The sequence below is a fragment of the Colossoma macropomum genome, unplaced genomic scaffold, assembly GCF_904425465.1.
Source record: "Colossoma macropomum unplaced genomic scaffold, Colossoma_macropomum, whole genome shotgun sequence".
NCBI lineage: Eukaryota > Metazoa > Chordata > Actinopteri > Characiformes > Serrasalmidae > Colossoma > Colossoma macropomum.
The window spans coordinates 30222327-30238659 of record NW_023494785.1 but is presented as its reverse complement, the minus strand read 5'-3'; the positions used below and the strand labels follow the sequence as shown (position 1 = coordinate 30238659).

Here is a 16333-nt window from a genome sequence, read left to right as displayed (position 1 = left end):
TACACACTTGTTCACAGACTTTTAAGAGGAAGTGTGTTCCTGCATTCACTTCACAAGTCCATTGCTGAGTCTCTGGCTTCAGCCTCTGCTTAAAAAACGTCCAAAAAGGAGGTGAATATGAATGGGATATAAACTATACCGCATGTGAGCCACAGACTCACATGACGTACATGTAATTAACAGAAAATCACAGCACTGCATAATTTTCAGGCAAATTTGCAACACCTTGTTATAGAGATATTGCATAAAATATTATGATTTCACATGAATGTTTCCAAAACATTGCAGAAACTTTCATATATGAATGAGGTGTAGGATCCACCAAAATTAGTGGGTGATGAAATTAGGGAGGATTCAGAACTAGATCCACCTTTTTTCGGCACAAACAAGGAACCACAAATTAGAGATTATTTGGATTGTGAGAAGCAGAAAATGCAACTACCTTCTACAACAAAATTTTAGAGGTGTGAAAAATATCACAGCAGATTTCTTTGAAAAACTGAAAGGAAGTCTCTTGTAAAGAACGGAAGCGGTGATAAAGGAATAATTAGTAATAAATTGGCAGTAATTTAGTACTTGCGTGTGTGTGTGTGTGTGTGTGTGTGTATATATATATATATATATATATATACATATATATATATATATATACACACACACACACTTGTATATATACACACACACACACACTTGTGTATATATATATATACAAGTATATATATATATATATATATATATATATATATATATATATATATACAAGTATCTCCAAAATGACACTTCACAGGAGAGAGCAAAAACGTTCTTAACTTTTATTGTAGATTATTCCAAGCAATTTTGGAGCATTTCAATTGGTCCCTTCATCATGAATTTTGTAGGCAATGTAAAGGGCAGCTGCTGTGCTCAAATGATGTAGAAAATAAATTTTTACAATTTACTTTCCTTCCTAAATATGAGGCATAACAGTATAATTTAGTTGATGTTCACTTCAAACAAATATCCAAATTATGAGACATTCTACTGTGTTTTTTTGTCTTCTTAATGACTAAAACATGTTGGTTATTTCAGTGTAATTTAGTTAGACTGTCTTGGAACTCCCTATAATGTTAACTGAAATAATTAATACTTTGGAGTTTGTATCTCACACATGTCTAGAACTAAACTGTAAATGAATGTGTTATCTAAGTCTTCAGATTATAAATGAATAATAAACCTAGAGTTTAAAGGGGTAAAGATGGCTGCCTTCAATTTGTGTTCTCAGACTTCATCAGTGTCAAAAACCATCTTAGATTTAAGCACTAAGAGTTCATAGAGTGGCAGATAAAATGACCAAAGCAAACATCTAGTTAGCAAGGAGGTAACATTAGGCTGGGTTTCTGGGCTACACTGGATAAAACATGATTTCCTGATGGAGGGAGCAGTTATGTTGTTTTTGTTCACATGTTGATCAGTGGTGCAGTGAGCTAACCACTGAAACATTCCTCTGCCAAACTGTCTGGGGTCTACTTGTTGTTGTTCAACCCCAGTTGGTCACAGTGTGCTGGGCTTCACCTGTTCACATACTAATTCTGTAGAGTCTGAGGATGATTCAGTACCGTTATACACACTGACAGAGCACTTAGTGAATATGTGAGTGCAAATGTGCATGTGTGAGAGCCATCAAGACTGCTGGAGACAGCTGTGGGTTTAGCCTGCTCATTTCTAAAGGCAGCCGTCTGAAAGCTGTCTGCCAGCGCATTGCGACGTGTTGGCACCAGAGGAAATATTCTCAACACGATCTGAGTGAGAGGGAGTTTTATGGTAAAACTCTTCTGCATTCTAACAATGAAAAAGCACAGAGGACTAGAAATGTTTGAAAAAATCTTTGGTGATGTTTGGGGAACCTGCACCCAGTGGGACATTTTTTGCACCCACACCCAGTGGTACATTTTTTTCTGTTGTAAATTCACAATTTGACAGACATAAAATGCGTTCATGAATATGAATTCCTATTTTATATAAGTCTAACGTCCAAGTAAAGCCCTGTATCTCCATAACGGTAACTTTACAGGAGAAGGAAAAACATTCTTAATTTTGAATGGAAGTTAATGGAACCAGATTTTTTAAAGTCATTTTGGGCAATATCTACTGGTCCATTAATCATGACATTTTAACACAATGTAAAGGGCAGCTGGCATTTTCACATGCTAAAAAAAGTACAAAACAACAAAAAATGGACATTTTGTTCCATTAGCAGCAATAATGTGAGCGAAATCTGAGGCAACAAAAGAAAAAAGAAATTCACAAAATCATGAAACACATCATGGATTTTAGTTGGAATTATGGCTCTTGAATGGACACAATGTGCCCATCATTTTCCTAGTTAGCCTAGTAAATAAGGAGATCTTATCAATGCTCTAAACTTCACTTCATTAACTGTCTCGTCTCTCTCATTCCACTGACAGCTGGGATTGTGTCATGTTAACTGTGAACATGCAGTCAAAAACTAAAAAACAACATTGCTACGCTTACATGTGAACGCATAAACCAAAGGTTTACTTGTTCTGTTCAGAAATCATCACATCACTTTCTCTAGCATGTCCCCTTTTTATATCTAATTCTGCCACTGCTCCCTTAGGTCAAACTAGCATTCTATCCATCCATATTCATTAATATAGGATGCACAGTGTGTTGTTCCTATTCTCATTTAAAGGGGTCCATATCCTATACTTTTCCTTTTATTTTATATTTTTCCCTTGTGGTCCACTTATAACATTTGCTTTGCAACAGTGACAATTCATGTTTACATGACCATTTTACGAATTCTCTTTATCACTTAGAATAAAAATGACTTTTTAACAAAAACAGAAATTTTGTTACTGCACCTTTAAGACCAATATATGTGAATTACCTCACCTCTAATTGGCTGCCCTGTATTGTCCCACACTCAAAAAGCAGATCAGACTGACACACGTCTTATAACTTTAGTGTCAATGGGCGGAGCTAAACTGCTGTAGGCTGAAGTATGCTGGTTTCTATGACATCCCAAAAAAACAAGAGTTCTGCTATTTTTGTGGTTTCGTTCCCATGTATGGACTGGGAAGTAAACACCATGACTTTAACAATGTTTACATACTGCATTAAACTCTTTTATTTTAAAAAATGAAGAAAATTCATTTTTCCATGATATAGGCTCTTTCATTTCCAAATTGTAAGCTAAGCTGGGGTTTGTGAAATGAGAAGTAATTATCATGCCACTGAAGCAAAACTATTTTTCAAAATCAGGAACTTTTTTTTCTGCAGCTGTAGAGTTCATGATGGTGAAAGTAGGAACACACAACTATTCTCAGCTTTATCTGCATTCACCTTGTCAAGGTTGTTAAGCTGCATCTGGCACGCACTCAAGACCTGATGAGAAAGTCTGGCACCTGGAGGGACATTTTTTCCCAGTATGATAACAGTTTCTCCAGGCTTTCTGAGGGACACATTGTGACTTCATGTCACTGTGTTCGAATGCAAAAACTGGTTCGAGGAACAAAAATCAAAACCATAAACAAACTGCATTTTGATAACAAGTGAAATGCAACCGAAAATATGATCATTCTTAACAATTCAGGAACACAAACACAAATATTCAGCAATTAGTAATATTATTTTTCATCTGTGTGGTCCACTAGCTTATTACGTATGTCTAACCTCCAAAGGCCCAAATGTTTTCAGTTCAACATCACTGCAGCATTCACAAGATTTCTGTGACAGGTATGTATAGTATTTTTATACCTAGGCTATAGACTCATTCTGTAATCAGGATCTGTGAGTAGATCATATCTCTGAATGTTCTGTGTGCTTTTCTGTACAGTTTTCTGTTTATATCATGTGTCATGATGCGAGAAACCAGCTAAAATGTGTATGCTAAACAGGCAATTTGCTAACTCTGTTTATAATAAGTAACACTGCATTTGTACTTATCTTAATCATAACAACCTCCAGTTCTATTATGGACACTCTGGAGCAGGTTACTGAATCACAATCAATAAAATCTCACAGACTCTGTGTGAATATGTTCTTATCAATATAAACACAACTGCCAGCTCAAAAATGCAAAATATAGGGGGTTTCTCGGGGTCTGAGACCTCCTAATTAACCTCTTGGACCACCTGAATGTCTCAAAATCATAATTCTAGGGGACCCGGAAAATAAACTTATTATGACTTATTATGCTCTCTGTAAGGAAAAATAGATGCTCAAAGACAAATCAGAGAAAGGTCATTGTTCAGCTGCTTCACCCACAATTGGCGATCATCTCTCGTTGGTATTCTTAACCAACAACAGATGCAGCACTGGTCTGCTGCAGGGTGGCACTGCAGCTAAATGGTTCAGCCAGTTTGTCCTTCATAGTCAAGCAATAGTAACTATGCCTGGGATACCTCTAAAATCTTTACAGTATGCTGCAACATATAAGTTTGAAAACTTGCCCAATTTCCCAAGAGTTCGGTGGAAAGACTGAATCGTTCCTTTTTTTTCAAACTGAAGACAAAAGAGGAGAAGAGGAGATCTCAGTTAGTGTGTGGAAGTCTGTGTTACCAAACTAGAATTTTTATTTCTTTAAAAAAAAGGGTTAAATAAAACATATTGTTGCCACTGAAGCTAGCACCATTATCACTATGGTGTATGAGTTAGCAGCCTGCCAACACTGGAGTAGCCAGTCAACATAAGATCCCCCAAATACTAGGGGGTATTTTGCACACTGATATTAGGCCTACACATATTGTATGTAAAAGTAATGGAATGTTTTTTTTTCATGTTTTTCTGATTGTTTTAGGAATGTTTTGTTGGGGTTAGAAAGCAAGAGCAGTTGAATTTTAACAAATTGACAAACTTGATGAAGACAGTATATATTTATATTTAGACACTAATATAGTTGATACTTGATAGTTGATAATTTTTACTAGTTGGTAAAAATTGGTATGTTAAATATATATTTCCTACTTTTTTGTGACACTGAAAATAAATAGCTTCCATAAAGGCTATTTTGGCTACAAACTGAATAAGAAAAGCCTTTACAAAAAAGTTACATGAATTTCATATGTGAAAAAAACATGGTTTTGGACACTTCACATGTTAAAATGTGTTTTCATGTGAAAAAATGTGTTGATGTGAAAAAATGCATGATTATATGTGAAGAAGTGTTCACATGTGAAAAAACACATAATTGCTTGTAAATGTGTTTTTTTGCATACTTCACATGTGAAATATATGTGACGTCTGTGAGGGAAGTCTCTGTCCAATGGCAAGCATATATCAGTCCGCTGGCTTGAAAACATCAGCACCCTGCTGACTGTATGTCCCTGCTGGTCCACCCTCAGACCACCCAGATCACTGTCCTGCATACAAGGTCTAACTAGTTTTTAATCTCCTCAAACAGATTTTAAATGTGCACAGTCTTTTATTTTGGAAAGTAAACTAACATGAATATTAGAAATAACTGAGAGAAAAAAATGAATGACTGGTCCTAATCTAAAATGATTTTGTTGTTAAAATGAAAATGTTGCTGACACTGTGCTAGATTGGTTACAGCTGGATAACTGGCTTTCCTTATGATATTGCTATTAAAAATAAATGGTAAACTAATTTACAGAGGGTAATGGAAGAAATATAAGTATGCACTGTGAGTGCAAAATGAGCGATCAAGAGTGGCATTTTGTAATATAATACTCTGCTTAATCACCAGTGAGCCACCCAGAAAATGCTGAGCAAAAAGCCAGTGGGCCACCAACTTTGCCATCAGAGGGCCAACAGTGGCCCACTGTCTTCTTGCTAGCTGGGTGACTTTTGCACAGTACTGTAGATGTAGATGGTATTTGGTATTGGTACATTTTTTTCATTGAAAACACAGATTTTCTCAGTATTCTGTTCATATGTATCAGCTTATTTTTATTTCACAAATAAACTTGAATCTATCAAAATCCAGTTTATTAGATGTGTGACAGGAATCTTTTAAATGCAGAACAAGCTTGTGCTAGCTAACGTTTGTGATGTTTAGATATTACAGTTAACAGTTGTCTAAATAGCTAGATTTGTTGGTATTTAAAACCGTTACAGTGTCAAATTTCTGTTCCACATTTATTTAATATGGTTTGTGGAGCTGAAAGCATGCTAGTACTTTGTCTGGGTAGCACTATGTGCTAGTGCTCGCTTAGCCAGTAGCTTCATACACATTGTTTGACACTATAAGGCAGGATCAATTCGAGATAGCTGATTCTTCACTGACACTGTTTAAAGGGGAAAGACTGAGCGAGCCAACATGACTGACTGATGTTTCAGTGCCAGAAACAATGTAATCTAGTTTGTGGTGTGTCAAACAGTTAGTCTGCTAACTAGACTAGTGACAGCATCACATCCAGCTCCACTGTACTGTCCTTGTTAGCAATGTTTAACACTTATTAGGTGTTGTTACATTGATGTTTTATCAATTGGGTGATGAACTGAAAATCTCACCAGTTTCTAGTTTATAATACAGTGGAAGTTAAACGTTTTCATTTTTGCTCTGCCCCATGTGAGTGAGAGAGAGCAGGAATATCTTTACGAGCATTAGCAATAGCATTTCCATCTCAGTTGAGCCTATGTAGTCTTTAATTTTTATGACTGCTTCAAGTACTCAATGTTATATGTAATTCACTAATTGAATTTTAGGCCTCAGGCTATGAAACTCCACAAATATATTAGGCAGAAATAAAGGCTGAAATGATATGCAGTGAGAAACACATTAAATATAGATTCATAACAGAAATGGGTAATATGTTGCCATTATATTCAACAGGGTTTCATATCAGCTTCATTTTCATATGGATTTTGATATTTGACATTTAGTTGCTCTTTACGATGCAGCTGCTGGGCTGAGTGCTGTGATGCACTCTGGGACGTTTTTTTCATGCGGCAGTGATAAGAGGCATCCTGTCAAAGACGTCAGGCCTCTTCCACCATACACACTGCTGCCACGGCTCGCATGTTTGATCAATGCAAGCTGAATGCATTTGGAAAGTCATCCATAACACATACGCCCCCTTTACTCTTTCATATGCTGCCCTTCATCTGTCGGGGTAAATTTGTCTACTGCAAAATGATGACATATCATTATTGACTGTGCTGTCTGCTTTCCTTGCAGCAATCACTGTGACAAAATCTCCATGGTGTTGTGTTGAATGTACACACAAAGGAGACATGTGCATTACGGGACCACCGACTATAACGTACGCAGTCCGGCTTGTTGCACTATTTTGTTTTTGGGAGTTTTCTAGAAGTGATGGTATACGGTATGCCTTGACCACAAATGAATCTGTGCCGCTACAATCTGCTCCGACTGCCAATTGGGCTTTCTTAATTTTATTACTCAAATTTGCCCAAGCACTTCCCACTCAATCTCATCGAGACAACTTGTTGCATTCATAGTTGCAAGGTTTGTGAGGCAGAACTAGATGCACAAATCAGTATGTGAAGGGTAGGCATTGTGTTCACAATTGCAATATGTTCCAGCAGCTCAGCCCATTAGAAAGCCTTTAATTTCTCACCACGGAGGGCTGTCTGATTCATGAGGCCTCCAGGAGCAATAACCCAGTGATTTATCCTCCACTAGCACAGTCGCAAATGGGAGAAGGAGAGAGAAGCTAATGATGCACCATTCCTGCCACTTAGCCAATGTTTTCTATCCAAATAAAGATGGATTCAGAAGAAATAGTCAGCTTCTTTGTGTCCCTATTTTTACCCTGTGCTTGTTGCCTACAATGTCTATCCAACTATTATTCAAATTAGGCTGCTACAATGTTGATTTAGAATCACTACATACTGTTGTGATTGCTGTTTAAAACACTATGCACTGAGCTGTAGTTGTAGCTATTCAGTACAATGTCTCGTCTAATGAAAAAGATTTGACCAAGTGGGATTTTTGCCAGTGTTTTGTAAAGCTTGTCCAAATTAGCAACAGCAACTACAAAAGAACACATTTGTGGGTGGAACATGGGCAGGTCAAACTGAAAATAGTGTCCAGTTTAGCTGAATCTTCATAAATTTAATTGGTTAATTCCTCTTGAATGTTTTATTATGAGGTTGGTATTTGTGTCAAATGTGTTGCCACAGTTTTATGTTTTTTAATTGAAAAGACAGAGTTGTTCTTTATTGTTCTGTATTTATTAAATACATTTAAAAATGTATGAAAATGCACCAAAAATGCCTTTGAGTAATACATAATGTTCTGAAAACATTTTGAAATATCTCACATATTAAAAACTGTGAACTTATGGGGTTTTTTTTTCTTATCTTACATGTGAAAAATGAGAGGCTCTGCATATCTGCTTATTTTTGTACGACAGAAATTTGCACCTATCGTGGTCCAATATACTAGAATGTAGATTCTTTTACATACAGAAGATGCCTGAACAAATGTAGCTAACGTTCATGATGTTTGGACGGAGCAGTTAACAATTAGCTAACGTAAATTAACAGCAATTTTTTAAAAAAGGGTCAAATTTCTGTACCACATTTATCTAAAGAGCATCAAATAGGGTGTGTGGGGATGATTGCATACTGGCTAAGCATTCTACTGTTTTAGCTAGCATTAGTTGCTAGTGTTTGCTTAGCTAGCATGCTAACAGCTCAACACACCACAAGGCAGGATCAATTCCAGCTACTGGATGCTCCATTGACACGTAATTAAGGATAAAAAGTAAATGAGTGAAATGAATTAATGATGAAGTGTGTTGCTCTGCTAGCATGCCAGCTAAGCTAGCACTAGCATCACCTCCAGCTGCACTGCTTTGTCCTAGTTAGCATTGTTGCGCTATTCCAGTGGGGAGCAGGTGAGGTCAATCGTTTTACTTACTGATCGGCTTCTCATGCGCAGATGGCAGGAATGTGTGAGACTGAACAGGCTCCTGCCTGTGGTGCAAATAACCGTACTGTTTGTAGGAGCTGCCCAGCTAATTTCTGTGAACGTGTAAAGGTAACATAAATCACCACAACCATTTAGCACCAGTGCACACTTTCACCACAAAATGAATTGTAGCTACTACTTCCTCTATCATTAGTTGTTTGTGTAAAATACACTGTAGAATTGGAGATGAGAACAAGAGTAAGAAAACACAGAGAAAACAGCCTTAATTAAACTGCAGATCAAATGACAGACAGTCCAGTCTCTCTAGCAGAGGACCGGGCCAAAGGTGATCTAAGATGGCTCGTGTGTGAAATCAGCCCAAAATGAATGGAAGTTTCTCTCAAATTGTGTTCTCGTGGCCAGGCAGCTCACCTCCAGGGACACGCTTTGGAAGGCAAAAGGTGGGGGGGCCTGTTTTAAACTCGTAGGATTGTATTCCCCAAACAATCAGTGCAATTCACTGAAGGTGATAACGTAGCACAACCATGGTAGTTGGGGGAACAGTGGAGTTTGAATGGCTGGTGGACACAGGGGTGTTTTCAATTAGTATACTTATGCATATTCAAGTCTTTGTATTCTTATGTACATGTTATGAGATGTGTTCTGTATCATTCTTTTTACTTTCTTGGGCTTAACAAATCCATAAAAATACTTAAAAATTCATTATTTGAAACATAACTATTTTTTTGTCTTAAATGACATTTTTAGGTGTACTTTAACTAATCTTATGTCCTTCCAAACATGATCAGTGAAATGTGTAGCCTAGCTCTCGATAGATGTGCATTCGGTTACTCAATTGAATCTGAAGAAATGCATCAAATATGCATCAAAGAATGACTGCATGGGGATTTTCTCTTCTTTAATAACTTCTAGGTGCATTATGGGACTCTTACATAAGACAAAGGCCATCCCCAGAGTCATGCTACATTAAAACAACAAGCAGTATCTCTGCTTCCCTTTCACTTCAGTGATCATCCAGCAGAAAAGAGCATAATCATTCTAAAGAGATATCAAATTATGCCTGTTACTATCTCTGAATGATAACTTGGGGGAAGAAAAAAAAATGTAAATGTGACAAATTGCAGAGGAAAAAGGAAAAGTGCCTGTCTCATCTTGATTAGCTAAAGGCTGAATGCCTGAGGCAATCACAAACCTGTAATTTCCCAGTCATTTCTTTTTTCTCTCCTGGAGCCTCCTGAATTGGCAAGTGCTATGAGTTTGTGTGACTGTGCGTGTACACTGCGAGAAAGCATGAGGGATGGGGAGAATTAATAGGTGCTTCAAGGAATTGTCTTTTTTTTCAACCTAATCCCTGCTGCATCTGTAGCAAACAATACATTACCATGGACAACAATTTCTCTGTATTTAAAAAAAAACAGGAAAAAAAATATTGACGCAAAACATGCATATAATAGAAGTCAAAGGGCTTTAGCTTCAGCACCTGCCTGTTGGCTTCTATTATAAATGAGTCAATGCAAGGCTGGCTCTAGCATTTTGTGGGCCCTAATCAAGATTTTTTTGGGTCCCTCCATCTTGCTAGCTGATGTACTGTAGAATTAGCAGCTAACTAATAACAAAAACTACTGTCTAAATTATATACATTTATAATTGGCTAAGTTGTGTATTGCTGATGATGGATGCTTGTGTGGGGTTCTAAGTTACAGTTAGATTTACAGATAACCTTCTCAGCGTTCTGGATCCAGGGGTCTGTCTCACAACGCAGTATTTCTTGCTTAGCCAGCTAATTTAAGCTTTTTACTGTTATGAATGCTTTACGTTCTGCATATTTAAGTAGCATGTTTTCTCTTCCCTTCTTTGGCGACTGCTCCTCATGTTTTACGCAATTGGTTGTTTGTCGTAAATATCATGTTTTCATGTGCACACGCTTGAGGATTAATCACAGTCTGTGTACTCAAACCTGGATTGATCACAGTCTGAGTATCTAAACCTGGATTGATCACAACGAGTATCTAAACCTGGATTGATCACAGTCTGAGTATCTAAACCTGGATTGATCACAGTCTGAGTATCTAAACCTGGATTGATCACAGTCTGAGTATCTAAACCTGAATTGATCACAGTCTGAGTATCTAAACCTGGATGGATCACAGTCTGAGTATCTAAACCTGAATTAATCACAACTTGAGTATCTAAACCTGGATTCATCACAGTCTGAGTATCTAAACCTGGATTGATCACAGTCTGAGTATCTAAACCTGGATTAATCACAATCTGAGTATCTAAACCTGGATTGATCACAGTCTGAGTAGCTAAGCCTGGATTGATGACGGTCTGAGTATCTAAACCTGGATTAATCACAGTTTAAATATCTAAACCTGGATTGATCACAGTCACAATGACAAAAGCTGAAACTTACTCAGAAAGTCTAAACTGAACCTGCTTTGTTAGACAAGCCCCAGATCCACTACTTCTTGCTGTCCAAATACAAGCCAAAACAAATGGCATAATATTAACACCACCCATTTCTTTAAGACTTTCATCCTCATCTCCACATTTTATTTTCCATTTCTTAGTTCCAGATTTCTACATTATTTTTTAAAACATGATTAACCAGTTTTTTTTAAATAATAGTACAGGAACAACCCAGAAGTTGGCAAGGGGCCCCCTGGTTGGCATCTGTGGTAATGAACTGCATACTACAAAGGTGGCTAGCAGATAGTGATTAGTTTGAAAAATATTGGATTCCTTTAAAATAGTTCTGATTCCATTATATGATGTACTTCATTTATGATTAACATTTAATAATTGTGACAGGCATCAAAGAGAGGACTGGGGTTTTGACTGCTGGAGTGGATGTGTATAGAAAAAACACTCTAAGACTTGCAGGCCCTCACTTTGTGTTCATTGGTTTCAGTCAGGCATCTGTAGCACAGCCATCTGTATCCTCTATACACTTTTTATATGCACCAATCAGAGTGCGCTGATAAACGATGGGAGTTGTTTGGTTGATTAGGGCAATGACAAGCACCGATTCCAGGCACAGAAATCGAAAAACAACAACAAAGGCCAATCTATTTGCTCAGAAGGAAGTTTGGCTAAACAGCCACTGGCAATGGGCAAGTACCCGAACAGTTAGTAACAGCTGATGGCCAGACAAACTGAGCAAATTGAAAGCTTGGGAGTTTCTGGAGGGCTGTATGAGCCTAAAGACTTTAAGCTGCTGATGAACAGATGTGGTTAGGTTGGTGTTTCGGTCTGAAAGGCTCGCCCTCAGGGGGTTTTTCACTTCTCTTAAAGTCAAAGTAAGAGGGAGCACACTGATGCATTTTACATGTCACTGTTTAATTAATTATATGATACAGATATGCATACATTAGCAAAAACTTCCTTGCCCAAAGGTGAATCTCTCATTCCCAAAATAAATATTTGACATTACTTACCTTGTGCTCTAGAAAAATGAATGTACACATATTTTACTATTTTACTATTTAATGTATGAACACAGTGCCAAGAAGCAGCAAATAGTGAACATATGGGCAAGCAAATGAAGAAAAAATAAAATATGGTAATATTGACATATTGACAACCAGCCTACATCAAATGCATTTGGAGTCTGTTCTTTGATATAAGCCCAATTTAAAGAGGTAAAGAGCAGTACAGTAAAATGGCTGATTAAAAATTACTTTAAATCACTTAAAATGTCCACACACACACAATTTATTCTCACCACAGATAAAAGAGCAAGCATACTAAGAGAAACAGAAGGACGGACAGAATGGCAGGAGGATGAAGTAAAGGACGGCCTGAGGAGGGCTGAGGAGAGGTCACAGCAGAGCAGAAACTGCATCTGTAGAAGAGAAACACACAAGAGAACAAAAGAGTCAAAGAACTAAATAATGACCAAACACACTGATAAACACCAAGTAGCCACTTCATAAAATATATATATTTTACATATAGGAGCACTTTGTAGTTCTACAATTACAGACTGTAGACCAGCTATTTCTCTGCATACTTTGTTAGACCCATTTTACCCTATTCTTCAGTGGTCACGACCACCAAATAACAGGTATTATTTGGGTGATGGTGGTGGTGTGTTAATGTGTGTTGCGCTGGTCTGAGTGGATCAGATACAGCCGTGCTGCTGAGTTTTTAAATGCCTTACTGTTACTGCTGGACTGAGAATAGTCCACCAACCAAACATATCCAGCCAACAGCATCCTGTGGGCAATGGCCTGTGATCACTGATGAAGGATCTGACTATGACCAACAGAAACTGTGCAGGAACAGATAAGCAATTATTTTATTTTAACAGGTTTTTGGTCCCATTAGCCCCAAATTTCATATGTTGTACCCAGACGTTCTCGTTTTAAGAACATATCCAGTCTCTTGAAAAATATATCCTAAAAAATTAAACCTGTGTATTAAGTGAGAGTGAGAGGACTTCCACAGCTCACTAAACCAGGAGTTTCAACACTATGTGAAATACTTCTACTAACTACTACTGTGTTTCAACACAGTTGTACTACTTTTACTGCTACACTACTACTACTAACTTGCAAAGATAGGATTTAATGTTTTTCAGAGGTGTTAGCTAGTGAAGCTGAGCGGAGCACAATGAACCCTGCAGTTAAAACACACAACAGTGACACTGTTCATGAAAAGTTTTGTTGGGACTGACCCAGGCTGTGTGAAGGCTAGTTTTGTCAATCAGTGGTCAAGTTGTCTTTTGTTAGTCAGTCAGCTACTGTCAAAGCACACTTTAGAACCAAAACGTCTGGAAGTGTGGCACCACCATGGCCAAAAAAACAAGAAAATACCCAGATATTCATAGCTGAGACTCAAGACCTAAAATGACCAAACACTTTGATATGCATATCTAAAGCCCAAGATCTAAAAATGATCAAAACACTAATAGTCACCTCTAAAAGCCCAAGACCTATAATCACTCAATACCTTGATATTCATATTTAAGACCCAAGACCTAAATTGACCAAACACATTGATATGCATATCTAAGGCCCAAGATCTAAAAATGATCAAAACACTCATATTCATTTCTAAGAGACAAGAACTAAAAAGCCTCAACACCTTGATATTCATATCTAAGTCCCATGACCTAAAATGAACAAACACAGTGATATTCAATATCTTAGACCAAAGACCTAAATTGACCAAAAAAATTTATATTAAATATCTAAAGCCCAAGATCTAAAAATGACCAAAACAATGACATTCATATCTAAAGCCTAAGACTTAAAAATGACCAAACACATAGATGTTCATATCTAAAACATACTCTTTTTCCCACTCTTTCTACTTCATTCCCCAAATTGACTTGTTGAGAAGCAATTTGTACTTTTTATCCCAGAATTATCCCGAGGTTTGGAGAGTATTTATGATTGGTGGTTAAAGTTTTAATTAGGTCCAGGCTTAAGTTCAGTGAGTTTAGAGCAGAAGTGGCTCATTAATCACTCAACTGGGTGGTTTATTAAAGGGCGAAGCTCATCACTTTTATCTGAAATCATCATTCCCTCTCAGTCCACCAACAGGAAGCTCTTAACTGAGTTAAACTGAAATGTTAAACAAAGTAATTGTCATGAGCTGCTGAACCGCTTCAGAGCTTTGATGTGAAATGAAGTGTGTGCCATGATGTGCAGCAGCAGTCAGTTACTGCATGAAGGAGTGACTGTAATTCACAAATGTGCGCAGCCACAGGACATTTCTAAATCTCTAATAAGATACACTAGATGTCCAAAAATATCCAGACACCCCTCCTAATGAGTGAATTCAGTTACATTAAGATGCTCCCATTGCTGACACAGACATTCAACTGAGTACACACAGCTTGTATAATCCCCATAGAAAAGCAGTGCCAATAGAATGTGACCCTCTGGAGCAACAGCACATGAGCCTAAGATCATAGTGCTGATTGCCAAGCGTTGGAGCAGTGGAACTGTGTTCTCTGGAGTGATGGAGCTCCATTGGGATGAGTAGAAGACGACTGTGATCCAGAACTGGTCATTCAACATCAGCACTTGGCCTCGCTAATGCTCTTGTGGCTGAATGCAATCAAATTCTCACAGCAATGTTGCAACGTGTAAATGTAATGTAAAGCCTTCCCAGAAGAGTAGAAGCTCTTACTGCAAATAAGGGGGGCCAAACTCAGTACTAATACCCAAGAAACATTGGTTGAGCAGGTGTCTACAGACCTTTAGTCATACAGCATCACCCTTTGTTTTAGTTATTTCCAGTCAAAACAGTCATCAAGTACAAGTTATGCATTTTTTGGGGGATATTTTTAATGAGATTAAATGTATGATAATCCACTATATCCAATAACTGTGCAAAAGACCACCAAAACTGTCCATGAGATTTATGAGATGCAGTACTCAAAGCTTTCCTCTTTATGAGGTAGGAGAAAATCACACTCCACTCTAGCTTCAAATGAGGCTGCTGGGTGTTCTCAGAACAATGGACTGACCACCCCAGAGTCCAGACCTCAACATCACTGAATGTGTTTGGGAATATTTGCATTATGAGAAGCAGAAAATGCAACCAACTTCTAAGACTGAACTGAAGATGTGGAAAAATATCCCTGCAGATTTCTTTGAAAAACTGAAAGCAAGTCTTCTGAAAGGAATGGAAGCTGTAATAAAGGTAAATAGTAGACACATTATTGAAAAAAGTGTTATTTTCTGTTAAATATGCATTTTCTGTTTTTTTTTAATTTTTTTGTAAAACGTGTATAGGGTGAGGAACTTTTTCAACCTTAAAAGAGAAGGAGAACCCTTAAATTCATTAAGAACCTTTAAATATTGTGTATGTCTCTTCACACTTGCGCATCTCATATACAAAAAACATTCTTCTATGGCATTGCTTAAGCAATGATTTGTGGCACGTTTTATGTGTATATGGAGTTTATTAGTTTACTTATGGTTGATTAGCGCTGCATAGAGCTTTAATAATATCATAGAACATTAACGGTAACTAAAGCACTAAATAATGTTAGTGAAATGCACCTCATTTTAAAGTGTGACCAATTTACTATTCTTCTTTTTCATCTGCTTCTTCTTCTTCTTCTTCTTCTTCTTATTATTATTATTATTATTATTGTTATCTACAATTGTATGCTTGATTAGATTATTTACAGATTATTTTAGCTGAGAATATGATCATCAGCCTGTAGCTTCTCACACATAACCTCCAAAGTTTCTCTTACGGAGCTGTCCATCCTATCCAGCTGTCCTATCCTCCTATTCTGCCTGCATCATTACCTCACTTTACACCAAACATCTATTACCTGCCTTCCCTGGTACTCAGACACAAACACACTGCACTTTCTCTCTCTCTGTCCATCTGAACTCCCTGAACAGCCCACTGCTGCCCACTGCTAAGGGTTCCAGGTCACGTCTCAGGGTGTGATCAGGGACAATGACTCTGAACGGGTCTAAACAGCTACACAGC

The 16333-nt window shown here is 37.5% G+C and overlaps 1 protein-coding gene across 1 annotated transcript in view; it reads right to left on the bottom strand.

Annotated features, from left to right (window-relative positions):
- Positions 1-12343: 12343 nt before the first annotated feature.
- tsnare1 (T-SNARE Domain Containing 1) overlaps positions 12344-16333 on the bottom strand; it is a 197753-nt gene continuing 193763 nt past the window's right edge. Inside the window, exon 12 of the mRNA XM_036590208.1 lies at positions 12344-12713. The gene's annotated coding sequence lies outside the window, so the exon portion shown is untranslated. The remainder of the gene's footprint in view (positions 12714-16333) is intronic.